Source organism: Canis lupus, chromosome 18, assembly GCF_011100685.1.
Source record: "Canis lupus familiaris isolate Mischka breed German Shepherd chromosome 18, alternate assembly UU_Cfam_GSD_1.0, whole genome shotgun sequence".
In the NCBI taxonomy this organism is placed as follows: Eukaryota; Metazoa; Chordata; class Mammalia; order Carnivora; family Canidae; genus Canis; species Canis lupus.
Window position 1 is genome coordinate 37,010,742 of NC_049239.1, and position 12,810 is coordinate 37,023,551.

Here is a 12,810-nt window from a genome sequence, read left to right on the forward strand (position 1 = left end):
ATATTTCATTTTATTTTCTTCCTTTTGTGTATCTGTATTTTCTGAATTTATAGCAAAGAAAACTTTAAATCAGTAAGCTATTTTACATAGAAATAGGCATGATGGATATTACTTTGTTTTCAAATCTCAAACTGATACCAGATATTAGTATCTCATGCTCAGTGAAATATAAAATTCATGGAGCAAATGGGTGAATGTGAGACTTATACATTTTGAATATATACTCTCCTTCCACTTAAAATTCTTTAAGTTCATCTCCAGTATTAAAATTTGGCTAGGGACACCCAGGTGGCTCAGCAGTTGAGTGTCTGCCTTTGGCTCCGGGCATGATCCCGGGATCCAGTCCCACATCAGGCTTCCTGTATAGAAGCCTGCTTTGCTTCTCCCTCTGCCTGTGTCTCTACCTCTCTCTCTGACTCTCATGAATAAATAAATAAAATCTCTTAAAAAAAAAAGATTGGCTAGATGGTGCTGGCACACTAGTAGATTTTTTTCTTTTTGGAGCTACACTTCCGTTATGTCCTTAATCACGGTGCCTAATGAACACTCAAATATTTGAGCATCACCACTGCAGTTAGTAATCAGTAACCCAAAAGAGCAAATATAATATACTGGGAAATAAATATATTCCCACTATACATAACATAAGTTGAATTTTCCCCATCTCCAAAGGACTAGTTAGTATTTATTCTAGTTGATAAAGTTTGAGTCTCTTTCTTCCATAGACCCTACACTGGTGATTTGTTTGTGGCAAGAGCACAGAAGCCTTTAACGGGCACTATTGTATTGAAGTCTAACATGGTGTTGGAGTAATTGGGCTCCGGAGCCAGAACACCTGGGTTTCAATTTTGGTTCTACCACCAACTATAAAGCTGTACAGCTTTAGGCAAGTCATTTAATCTCTAAGTGTCAGTTTCTTCAGCTATAAGAGGAGGAAATATTGGGTTTTCCCTTTAGGGTTGGTGCAAAGACTGGCTAAATTAGAGAGAGCTTGAAACAGTGAGTGGCGCATAGTAGGTGCTTTACGAAACCAAAGGCATGCTGGCCAATCAGTTTGCCCTCCTGATCCCTTCCTAAGCCCATTCCCACACTTCTCTGCCTTGCTCTGGGCCCAGAGGAGCTGACTGCTATAGACAACATCCCTTGAACTCTCACCTCTGCCTTCCAGTTGGGTGTGTCAGGGTTGTGGGGGTGGGGGGCAGCAGGAAACAGAGATTGGAGGATTATTCCTCCTTGGCTCTACTCCTGCCTCCAGGGCTCTGGCAGTAGCTGGATTCCTCCATGGTCATGATCTGAATGACTACAACTCCTCATAGCAGCCCCTCCCCCAGGGCACCTGTTTTTATTAGATTTCTCCAACACCATTCTTTTGCTTTCTCAGGCCTGGGAGTAGTAACCGCTCCCACTATTGCTAATTCCTTTGAGCTTCACCAAGCTTTGTTGGTTCCCTTAAGCCTCCCCACACCTCTGTAACTAGGCTCTTCCTTAAATACTTTTTAGTTAATGCCCTTTGAATGAGCTCGGGGCTTCCTGAATGACACAACTGACCACCATTACTATACATGTCCTTTTGTTCACAGAAGTATTGTGGTCAGAAGAGATTGCCTAGTGCAAAGGTGATCATTTCATTGAGCATGCAAGACACCACACAACTCTCAGACTCTTCTGAATTATGAATGTCTCAGGTTTGCTAAGCCATCTGAGACCCACACAGGTGAAATCTGAAGGATGAAATTTTTTAGTTGCCATTTTATTTGTGCAGCAGGATATCTACTGCTTGGAAATCACACTGAGCGCTGGATTCTTTTAAGATTCTTGTCTACTTGTACATTTTCTTTGTCCAAAAAATGCAAGGAAAATGCCTGGTCGTGATTTCTCTTAAATGTATACCAGGCTATATGCCCAAGTTGATTAGCTCTTCATTAATTTGTTTATTCATCAAGTGTAAATTGAGGGCCTGCCCTGTGCCCGAGGAAGACTCTGCTGGAAGGAAATCTTGCAAACATAAAATAGAGACGCTCTCGGTCCTCAAGGAACTTAACATTTCTAATTTGGGGCAAGGAAATTTAATTCTGTAATTGTACACATTTACAAAAATGTAAAATTATATCTGTAACAAGTGCCATGAAGGGAGGTACACGATGCCCAGAGAGTCTCGATAGGGCAATTTGACCTCATCTGGAGATCATGGAAGGCATCTGTAAGATAGTGACATGAGCTGAGACCTGAAGAATAAAACAGAGTTGCTAAGAAAGAGAATCGCAGAAAGAGGGAAGGGCATAAGCCAAGGCCCTGTGGTAGGGGCCATGGTGAGATCTGGAGGAGAGAGTGTGGCTAGAGCAGAGAGGAGTGGGGAGAGGGGATATATGATGAGGCTGGGAGGAAGCTGAAGGCTGGCAAAGTGAGGGTCTTAGAGGCAATGTTTGGTAGTTGGTTTCATCCCTAAGGCAATGGGAGACCATTAGAGGAGTTAAGCAGGCAATGATCCGATTGGGCTTTAGTTTTTTCAAAGATCATTTTGTCTCTATGGGAGTTGTTCTTCTAAACTCCGGGATCCTAGATTTAAAAAAAAATGTTGAAATAAGAATAGAGAATATTCACTACTTTCTTTGCAGGTGATTAAATTGGAACTGAATTAATTCATCCTAATCAAAAGGATTCTTCTCAAGGCCTCAGCAGTGACAGGTAATTTCAAGATGTGATCGTTATACGTGTCTGTTTCTAATCAATCCCTGGTACTACATTTCAGCGAGTCAACACTGCTACATATTTTTGTAACTTTCCGGTAATTTTCATGTCACAGCTGTCACTGGGCTCCCTGCTGGACCCAAGTACACATAACTAATTAATCAATCAATCAAGCAGGAGAGAAAGTCATTCCTTGATGCTACAATGAGAATCTCTGTTTGCTAAACTCAATGACTACTTTGGGGTGGAATGAAAAAGGAGGCCTTCTTAATGGGAAGCAGAGTTTGCAGATTTAAAGATAATTCCTAAAACTAATGGTCTTGGTAATTTCGCATGTGTGCACCACTGTTGCCTAGGTGTTTATTCCACATTATCAAGGAAAGCAAATCTATGGCTGGAACCCCCACTGCTCCCACTTGTCAAAAATGGGAGGTGAGAGGCAGGGAGAGGCCCAGGCTGGTAGAGAGGAGAGCTTCTGGGTCTGGAGTCAGGAGACCAGGCTTCTGGTTCTGATTCACGTTGTGTGTGAACTTGGGCAAGAGGCTCTCTTTTCTTCCTCTATGACAATTAGGTCTGTTGAAAATAAAAAGAAGGATTCCATGGAGGGAAGCCAGTCGGTATTTCAGGCACAGACACAGGATATGTCCAGATTGGCCATGTTCCCTGTATCTTTAGGTCTAGAAAATCATCTCAGTTGAATCACAACTGACCATGTCCATTAAAGCTGGCTGCTTTATCTTTCTAGTACCCAGGAGGAATGGCAACGAGAGTTTATCTGACAAGCTCCATTAGTTAGGTCAGGGTTGAGCCTTCCACCAGAGGAGACAGAGCCTAAACCTCCGTGGTGCTATCCGGTATAGATGCGTTTCTCATTTGTGTGACATTCTGTGCACATGAGAGGTGGCCATCCTCCCTCTTCAGTTATGCAACCCAGAACACATGATCTTCAAGTTTGCCACAGTAAAAGAAGAGTAGATGGAGGCAGCACGTTTGCTTTTAATTGTCTCTGGCAATTAAAATTGACTAAAGTTGTGCATATCACCTCCACGCACTACCCATTTGGTAGAGCTTGCCATATGGCCCCAGCTTTTCCAAGGGAAGCTGAAAAAGGTAGAATATAGATGAGCAGTGTTATATGACGACTGCAATCCACTGGTGGGGAAATACCTGGTTACATGCTGGGATGAGTTCTAAGGTCTAGTCCAAAGTCAGCAGGAAAAAATGAAAAAAATGGCATGCATGGGCATAAGGTGTGTTGGCACATTTCTTCTTCAGCCAGCAGAAGAAGCCACATTTCTTCTTCTTCACCCTTTCCCTCTTTCCAATGTCCCTGAGAAATGAAATTAATCAGGAGAAGACTGGTTGCTATAGATTTATGGGGAAAGGAAATTAGAAAGTCTTCAGAATTTTTCAACCAAGCTATGAAAAATCTAGTAACTGAGTAACTAACTACTCAAGAGTCAGATGGGATTTTTAACCTGGGATCAACAGATACTAACAAGTTGACTATGGGGTTTCTAGGGGACCTCATAGCTGTTTAGATTATGAATGCATATAAAAATGTAAAGTTTCTGGCTACTATCATCACATATGGGGCTAAGACTGTCCATAACCCTTAGCAAGTAATGGAGAGGAAAGCAAACATCTTCCGTGGGATCAGTATTCTCAGTCCCTCTCACTAACTTCCTGGAAGCTGCCCACCTCCCCACCCCCACCTCCCTAGTTCCTTGTACTTGGTTCTTTGCATGTCCAGATCTGTGGTACCAATTACATTTCACGTAAGTAACTGGCTTGCCAATCCCAGACCCTCCCAAACAGTGTGTCCATTGTTTCTTCCACCTGATGTGATCCTAAAGAGAGGAGAGCTTCCAGCTCTGACATTGGGAGTCTGTCCATGGGGATGGGTTGGTTTTCTCCGTTGTAAAATACATAGACTGCACCAACACATTGTTTCTCAGAGTTTTGACACCCCTTTCACAGGTGGTAATTATTTCATTCAAATAACAGCATGCAAACTATGATTTCACATAAACCAAACCAAACTGAGCCAGAAATGGAGAAAGAAAAAGGAAGATTACAAGGAAATCTCCTGGGAAACAATAACTGCTACCATTTCTATTTGTTGAAATACATGCAGAAGCCCTACACCAAGCTCTTTCCACATTTGAGCGGAAAGACCTGATGAAATAGGCACAACTGTGAGTGGAGACTCTGAGAGATCAGAAGCCACATTGTGATAGTAGAAGTTGAATCCAGATGGGTCTGATGTCAGACCCTGGAGGTACGACCTTTTAACCACTCATCAGTACTCCCCCCAAAAAGTGCTGAGGGAAGATTGCAGAAAAACTCACAGAGAAAAAGAGTGAAGATGAAAATGGGGGAGAGGGGACCATGGCTCAGACTAGGGTAGGGGCCAAAGAAGAGAAAAAGAAAACTCTCCCCTGTGGCCTGGGGAGTGGGATAGATGGAAAAGTCCTCTCAGCCAGGAAGTGTTTGATTGACAGATTTCTCCTCAAATCTGAAGGGCAATCGGAGGATGGATTTGTTGGGAAATGTGCACTGTGAGAAGAAAATCAATCAGATGGGCTTAGAGTTTTGGAGAACAGAGCAGAAGCCCTTGCTGGAGTGAGTGGCACAGGGATGGGGAATGGAGGGAGGAGGATTGGGGGGGGGGGGGGGTTGCAGCCAGTAGCTATAAAAAAAAAAGAGTTTGTGCCCTGAGTAATGTACAGAATTGTTGAATCCCACCCAAAACCAACGTACGAATATAACACTGTGTGCTAACTGTACCAGAATTAAAATTTTAAATATAAATAAATAAATATATTGATAGATCGATTTTGTGGCAAGCAAAAGGCTGAAGATAGACAATGGTGCAGGAAAGAAGGCCCGGGTGTTGAGCCTTCTAGTCTCTTCTCTTAAAATGTCCCTGAACACATTTTTGGCCTACAATTTCAGTCCCTATCTCCACGCATTCCTACTAACAAACAGCTTCTGGGCACTGAAGCACCAGATCCTGGCACCCAACACTATTTCGTGGAAGCCCCAAAGGACGTCCGACATCCTTTCAGAAGAATTAGCCATGCTTTTAATTGCCAGACAACATCAGACAATGATAGAAAAATATAGGGACCTTATCAGAAAGAAGAGTTCCTTCTTGAAATCACAGGATTTTTTTTTTCTCATTGCAAGTTCCTTATCTCAAGAGGAAAGAAAAAGCTGAATGAAGTGAGTTGAAAAAGGAAAGCAGCTCTTCTCTAACATGGGGGTTGTGACAGTGCTCCCAGCCAATGAAAAATGATATATATATGCCAGCCTTGTGCGATGCTAAGCCCAAGTGGTTGCAAATTAATTGAAAAATATCCCGGATAGCCTGAGCTACAGAGAGCGCGTTAGGTCTCTTTGGAACAAAGGCGGGGAGAGTGCTTTTGTTTGGTTGCTGGTACAGGTGACCTTGCGAAAAGCACTCTATAAATTGCTGTAATTGTGGGATGATAAGCCAGGTTGATAGATTTCTGTCACTCTCCCTTAGTAAAAAATGGGCTCACCTTCCAGAAGTCTGCAGAGGCATATACATCAAAAAGCACATTGTTGCTCCTGAGTGAAGACAGGTTTCTCTGCACATTTACAAACATCCAGGAGAGGGATCTACATTTCACCTATCCGCAAGGACTCACCTTTCTTTCAGCATCATTTTCTGATCTTTTTTCTTGAAGTTTTATTCTGCTTCTTTTTTCTTTCTAGACATGTATGTGGCTTTGGACCATGATGCCTGGGTATGATTAGGACGCCATGGAGGTGGGGAAATAATCCCAACAAGACTTATTTCACCTTCTTCTTTGTTTTTTCTTTTCAGACCAGATACGCACAGGGACAGGGAAGGGGGGGTAGGTGCTGATAGATCACTTTACGGGGACAAGCCAGGAGACGGGGGGAAAAAATTCTGCCCATGAAATCTGCTGCCCCAACATAAAGCAGTGCATCGGGGTGCAGGCAACCCTAGACCCCACCATCAACAGAAAGAATATGTCAATAGAAACGACAGTACACATTCTGTAGTCTCCTTAGGGAATACTCTTATTTTCTCTTTTTCCACTCAGGAAATAGCATGCTGCCAGCAAAGCAATCTTTCTGCTCCTTCCTTGAGTTAGTGAGAAGGAAACTCAACAACACAGGAGCTCGTCTGTTTGAAAACCAAGGGTTCTGATTTGTGGGAACATGCTGGCATATAATTCCCAGGAAATGAGCCCGTGGCCTAGTGTAGGAGTCATGAGGGTGGATTTTGGAGTCAGGCAAACTAACCTGGGTGGGAATCCCAGCTCAACTGTGTGACCTGAACTCTGCTATTTGAGTTCAGACCTCAGTTTCCCTGGGTGCCAAATGGAAATGCCAGAGCCTGGTTGGCAAGGTTAAAATGAGGATTGGAGATAAAATAGGAAAAGCCCTTAGCACAGTGCCTCGTGCATGGTAAGCTCCCAACGATGGGAGTTTTATTCACAAAGGAGCACTTCTGTATACAGATGTGTTTCTAGCAGGACTTACTATGGTACCTAAAAAAGCAGCATGGGAGGATGGAAAAAGCATTGACTCAAATAAACAAATATGCAAACATAAAAAATAGACTCTATGGTGAAACAGCTCCACAGACGGTTCACACTAGCTATGCAGCCTCTAGAAAGTGGCCTGATCTTCCTGGGTCTCCTTTTTCTCATCTATACAAAGGAGTTGACATCTTCTTCATAAGAACATTATAAAGAGTCCTAGAAATAAACAAATAAATAAGCATAATGCTCCTTTCTGACCTGAAGCACAGTAACAAAAAAAAAGCCTCTAAATAGTGTCATATCCCTGTGTCTCAACATTAACACTATAAATTACATCTACAGTGCTTTCTATAATCTTAAACCACAATTTATTTTATGCATTGTATTAGTCAAGGTCGTCCAGAGAGACAGAATCAATTATGGAAAGAAAAAGAAATTTATTTTAAGGAATTGGCTGATGCAATTATGGAAGCCAGCAAGTCCAAAACTTGCAGAGTAGTTTCTCCAGCAGGCTGGAGACCCAGCAAGAGCCCATGCTGCAATTCACATCTGGAAGTTCGCTCTTGCACTGTTCTCTTTTGCTTGAGGGAGGTCAGTTCTTTGTCTATTCAGGCCTTCAACTGACTGGATGAGGCCCACCTCCATTTTAAAGGGCAATCTGCTTTACTCAAAGTCCACTGATTTAAATGTCAATCTCATCCCAAAAAAGCCCTCACAGAAACACCCAGAATGTTGTTTGACTCACTATATGGGCGCCATGACCCAGCCAGGTTAACACATAAAATTAACCACCTCATGCCTCTTAAGTCATTTCAAAGGGACTCACCTTTGAAAATAAAGAGAAGCAACTGGTTTGTTAAACTATATTTGAGAGATTAAAAATGGAGACTCTTAGTGAGGAAATTCCCTTCTTCAAGCAGCTCTGGATCCTTGGGGATGGGATTGGGAAGAAGATGCATGGTAGTGACAGGAATTCAAGCTTTCAGCTTTTGTTCCTTTTCATGCTTCCTTTGGATCAAAGATGAATGTCTCTATCTTGGAAGCCCAGTGTCCATCACTGGCTTCCCTAAGGCAGCTCATGTTTGCTACTGCCCTTCCAACATGATTCCTAAATCAAATAGTAAGTAGGATCTGATGTTATCTGATTCTAGCTTCAAGATAAAGGGGAAGTCTAACCTTCATGTGGCATGACATATTCTTCTAAGTACGAGAAGGGAGACTTGTGACATTTTCTGGTATATTTCCTATGCTGTCCACTGCATTTCACAGGCACCAATTGCTTTGAGACTGGCTATAAAATAGCTACGTAAGTTGTTTCTAAAGGCTGTATACTTCTACACCTTTCTAAACGTTCTGCTTAATTTTTTTCCCACATTGTAATTCATTGTTGGCCTTTTCTACAGTGAATTGTTGGAATTAACCAATAAATCAGCAGGAAAAGACATGCCAATTTCCTTCCCAGTTGATAAATTACAGCGTGGGCATGGCATAGTGTGTTTTATTTTGTGTGTGTCTGTGTGTGTGCATGTGTGTGTATGCATGCTTTTGTGTGTGTGTTATTTTCCCCATCTAAATTTACCTTTCAAGAAATACCGAAACCTTAGAGCTTCTAAATTGCTTGGCACTTTTAATGGGCAACATAAATATAGTATCATACTTCTAGCACATGTTATAAAAAACTATTCTATCAATCAATGGGTGGCAGTTATTGACAATTGGAAAATAATGTTATTCCAGATTTTCTCTTATGCATTTACCATAACATGATCTGCTTTTTTGTTGTTATATTCAATTTGTGTTTGTTAATCAGGATTTTTCTACCTCCCAGTCCTCGTTTTTCTTAGTAATTAACATGTTAATGATGTATTTAAAGAGCAATGCTTCCATGAATCCATATAGCTGTGACTCCTATAATTAATACATAATATTCTTTCTTTCTTTAACAAAATATTATGATAAATATAATAGATGTTTCCATAAGGTGGGGAATGTTTATTTATTTTTTTAGATTTTCTTTATTTATTCATGAGAGACACAGAGAGAGAGAGGCAGAGAGAGACACAGGCAGAGGGAGAAGCAGGCTCCATACAGGGACCCCAATGTGGGACTCAATACTGGGACTCCAGGATCATGACCTGGGCAAAAGGCAGGTGCCAGCCAGGAGTCCCAGGTGGGGAATATTTAAATATAAGATATAGGAAATGAACCCTTTCTGCTCAATGAGCTTTCCATTAAGGCACTCTGACATATATAAATAAGTATGCTAGTCAGTAGTAACTATAAACATAGCTTAGTGTAGTCTTGGGAAGCTGCTATACTATCTATATGTGGGACCTGCTTCCTCAGATTCATCTCTTATGATGGTGCAGCAATATGGCAGGGAAGCTATAGAAGACCATCCAGGGCAATCTGCCCTCAGAACTACCTTTTACATGGTCTGGCCTATCTCTGTAAGGTGATAGAGACCTCTATAAGGTCTTTATTTGGAACCAGCATGTTAATACCAGGGCCAGGTCTGTAAATAATTCAGTCTCCTGACAAGGAGCAAAATATATGAGAGACCTGGCTTAAGAGAAAATCACATGGGGGAAAAAAATCTAGGAGTTCAATTGAATGAAAGCTTCAGGTGAGGCACCAATGTAACATAGCTGCCAAAACAACCAACAAACAAAAGAACCATCACAAAAATACAGTATGAATTAATAGAGAAAATGTATCATTAACCAGGGAATTTAAAAGATGCACTAAAAGACCAAATCTGAACTGTTCTGGCCCACTAGGGGTTAAGCTCTGCAGAAGGACTTGACCAACTAGATTGTGCTGAGATAAAAGCAACCAAAATAATGAGAATGTCAGAAAAGCATATTGAGGAGAAGTCTGAGAAACAGAGACTGTTTCCTTAACCTAGGTCTCAACAAAAATCCTAGCAGGAAATAGAATCCAGCTCAGATGATTCAAAGGCTTTAACAAAGTGGCTGCTTATGGAGGTGTGGGCAGAGTTAAGGGATTCATGGAGGAGGGGCTATTGCCTTGAAACTGTAATTGCAGAAGGACATCCCAACAAGCAAAAATGTAGATCAGGAAAGAAATCACTAGCCTCTCTTTTGTTTTGACCTCTAATTTGCTCTGAGTTACTCTTCCATCAATCTAACCCAAATGGAAATCAACTGGTAAGAGAGCCCTATATTGTACTCTATAGGGTTCAGCTTTCCAGGACCCATACAAGGGCATATGGGGCAGCCTCTGAATCTTGGACAGTGTGGAAGAAGGGGAAACCAACAGAGAAAACTCAGCATATCCTGGAAAAGTGCTAATAGATCTTAAATATTTCTAGAGCTGGCCTATGGAACAACAACTATACAATGTTGATGATCATATTAGATCACTGTACTAAAGAACATTCCAGTGATCCAACTTGTGACAATGAAAGTCTTGCCACAGAAATTAGTGAGTTTCCTGTGGAGTTTGATCAATAGTTAGACAATTATCTGTTTCAGGAGAGGGGATAGTGTAAATGGAATTTCTGTTTATGGTTTTTCAATTCCAAAGACACTAATATGCATGAGCCTTCACTATTTTTTTTAATATTTTATTTATTATTTATTTATTTAAGTCACAGACAGAGAGAGAGAGGCAGAGACACAGGCAGAGAGAGAAGCAGGCTCCATGCACCAGGAGCCCGATGTGGGATTCGATCCCGCGTCTCCAGGATCGCGCCCTGGGCCAAAGGCAGGCGCCAAACCGCTGTGCCACCCAGGGATCCCGCCTTCACTATTTTTATCTTTCTCCCAAACTCATACTGGCGTTTAATTAAATATTACAAACTAGTACCCTTTTTTCTCCACTTCACTACTTTTGGAAGCATTTTTGATGACTGAATAAGTGGGAACTGATATTTCATGTAGAATCTTTGCAAAATAGTAGGTTACAATAAATTCTGTTACCCCAAGGTGACTTATTCTCTTTCTGGATATCCATGGTGTTTGGCTGCTTTCCTCCATTATTTAGTGCATTCAACAGGCCATTTTAAAGATTTGTTTATTCTTTTGCTTATTTATTTATTTATTATTTATTTGAGGGGGGGATGGGGAGGGGCAGAGGGCGAGGGAGAGAGAGAATCCCAAGCCGACTCCACAGGGCTTGAACCCGCAACCCATGAGATCATGACCTAAGCTGAAACCAAGAGTTGGATGCTTAACCTACTGAGTCAATAGATTTTAAAATACATTTTAAAAAACCATTGTCACCCTCCCAAGAAAGCTCCACTAATTGTATCTACTGTTTCACACTTGTGAGATAAGCAAATCTGACTTCTCATTTCTCTCTCCAGAAAATGCTTTCACACAATGCAATACTAGAAGAAAATAGCCAAAATGTCCATGTGGTTTTGTAGTAGAGGTACAGGAATGAGGAAAGAGACAGGCATTGGCTCCTGTTCTGGATCTGCCATTAATTAACTTTCTTATTCAAGTCACTTTAGTTCTCCAGGACTCAGCTTTATATCATCTATTGAACGAGGAGATTAAATCTGCTGATACAGGAGGAGAAAGGTTTGACTCTAGAATTCCAATTCTATTTTAGAATACTGGATTTTACAGAGAGTTCTCTTTTCAATTCCCCAATTTCATCATGTTTGACCCCTCTCGATTCAGGGTTTGCTAAAAGAAGACAATAAAATATCCCTCAGTTTATTGTTCTTGTATTATTCATGCTAACTGAACCCTCAGTTCACAGGGTAAAAGAAATGTCCCTTTTGCCTCCATAAACTCAATCCATTATTGAAAATTATCATTGAGCATTTATTTTTAATTTGCAACCGTTGCCTTCCGAGAACAAAGAAATTTATCAAGGCAACATATTGCTCACAGTACAGTGTCAAAACTGTAGTGACTCTCTTCTCCCTTCCCTATCCTCAACTCCAAGAAGGGCTTGACTAATCTGTAAAATAAAACCTTAGTTTTTTAATCAGTACCATGTCTACCTCCTCTCCCCGCAAAAACTTCACCGAAAATATATTTAGGTTTCCACAAAGCACATAGTAACTTCTTTTGTTGTACTGAAGGTCACTCATTTCACCATGTCTGTCTTTGACACCCAATGATATAATGAGGACAAAGCAATAGATAGGGGCTCAAATAAGCAATGGAAGGGGAATATTTCAATAGAGATTAGAAAGCATCAAACTATGGTCACTCTATTTTGAGATCTAACTTTAGAAGTTTGAGCTTAGGAGCACATCTCCTCTTCTGACTTCCCCCAAACCCTGGGGGCTCTGGCTCAGGGTGGCAGTCTGCCTAGCATGCTAATTTGTTCTTTTCAATCTAGCTCTATTAAACAGTACTATGCACATTTAGAGTTCTTGATGGCTATCAGTGAATTAATCTAATAAATCACACCTGTGAGGCTTAATTAATGTTTATAAAATTCCTCAGGATCTCGGGATGAAAGGAGATAAATGTTCAAATTGGAAAGTGTAACTATTATTATTGTGAGTTTTTTTTTTTTTCATTGAACCCAGTCCTCAGTTATAAGGTATTGATGGTCATGAGACTCTGAGGTTCATTAATTTCAGCTGACT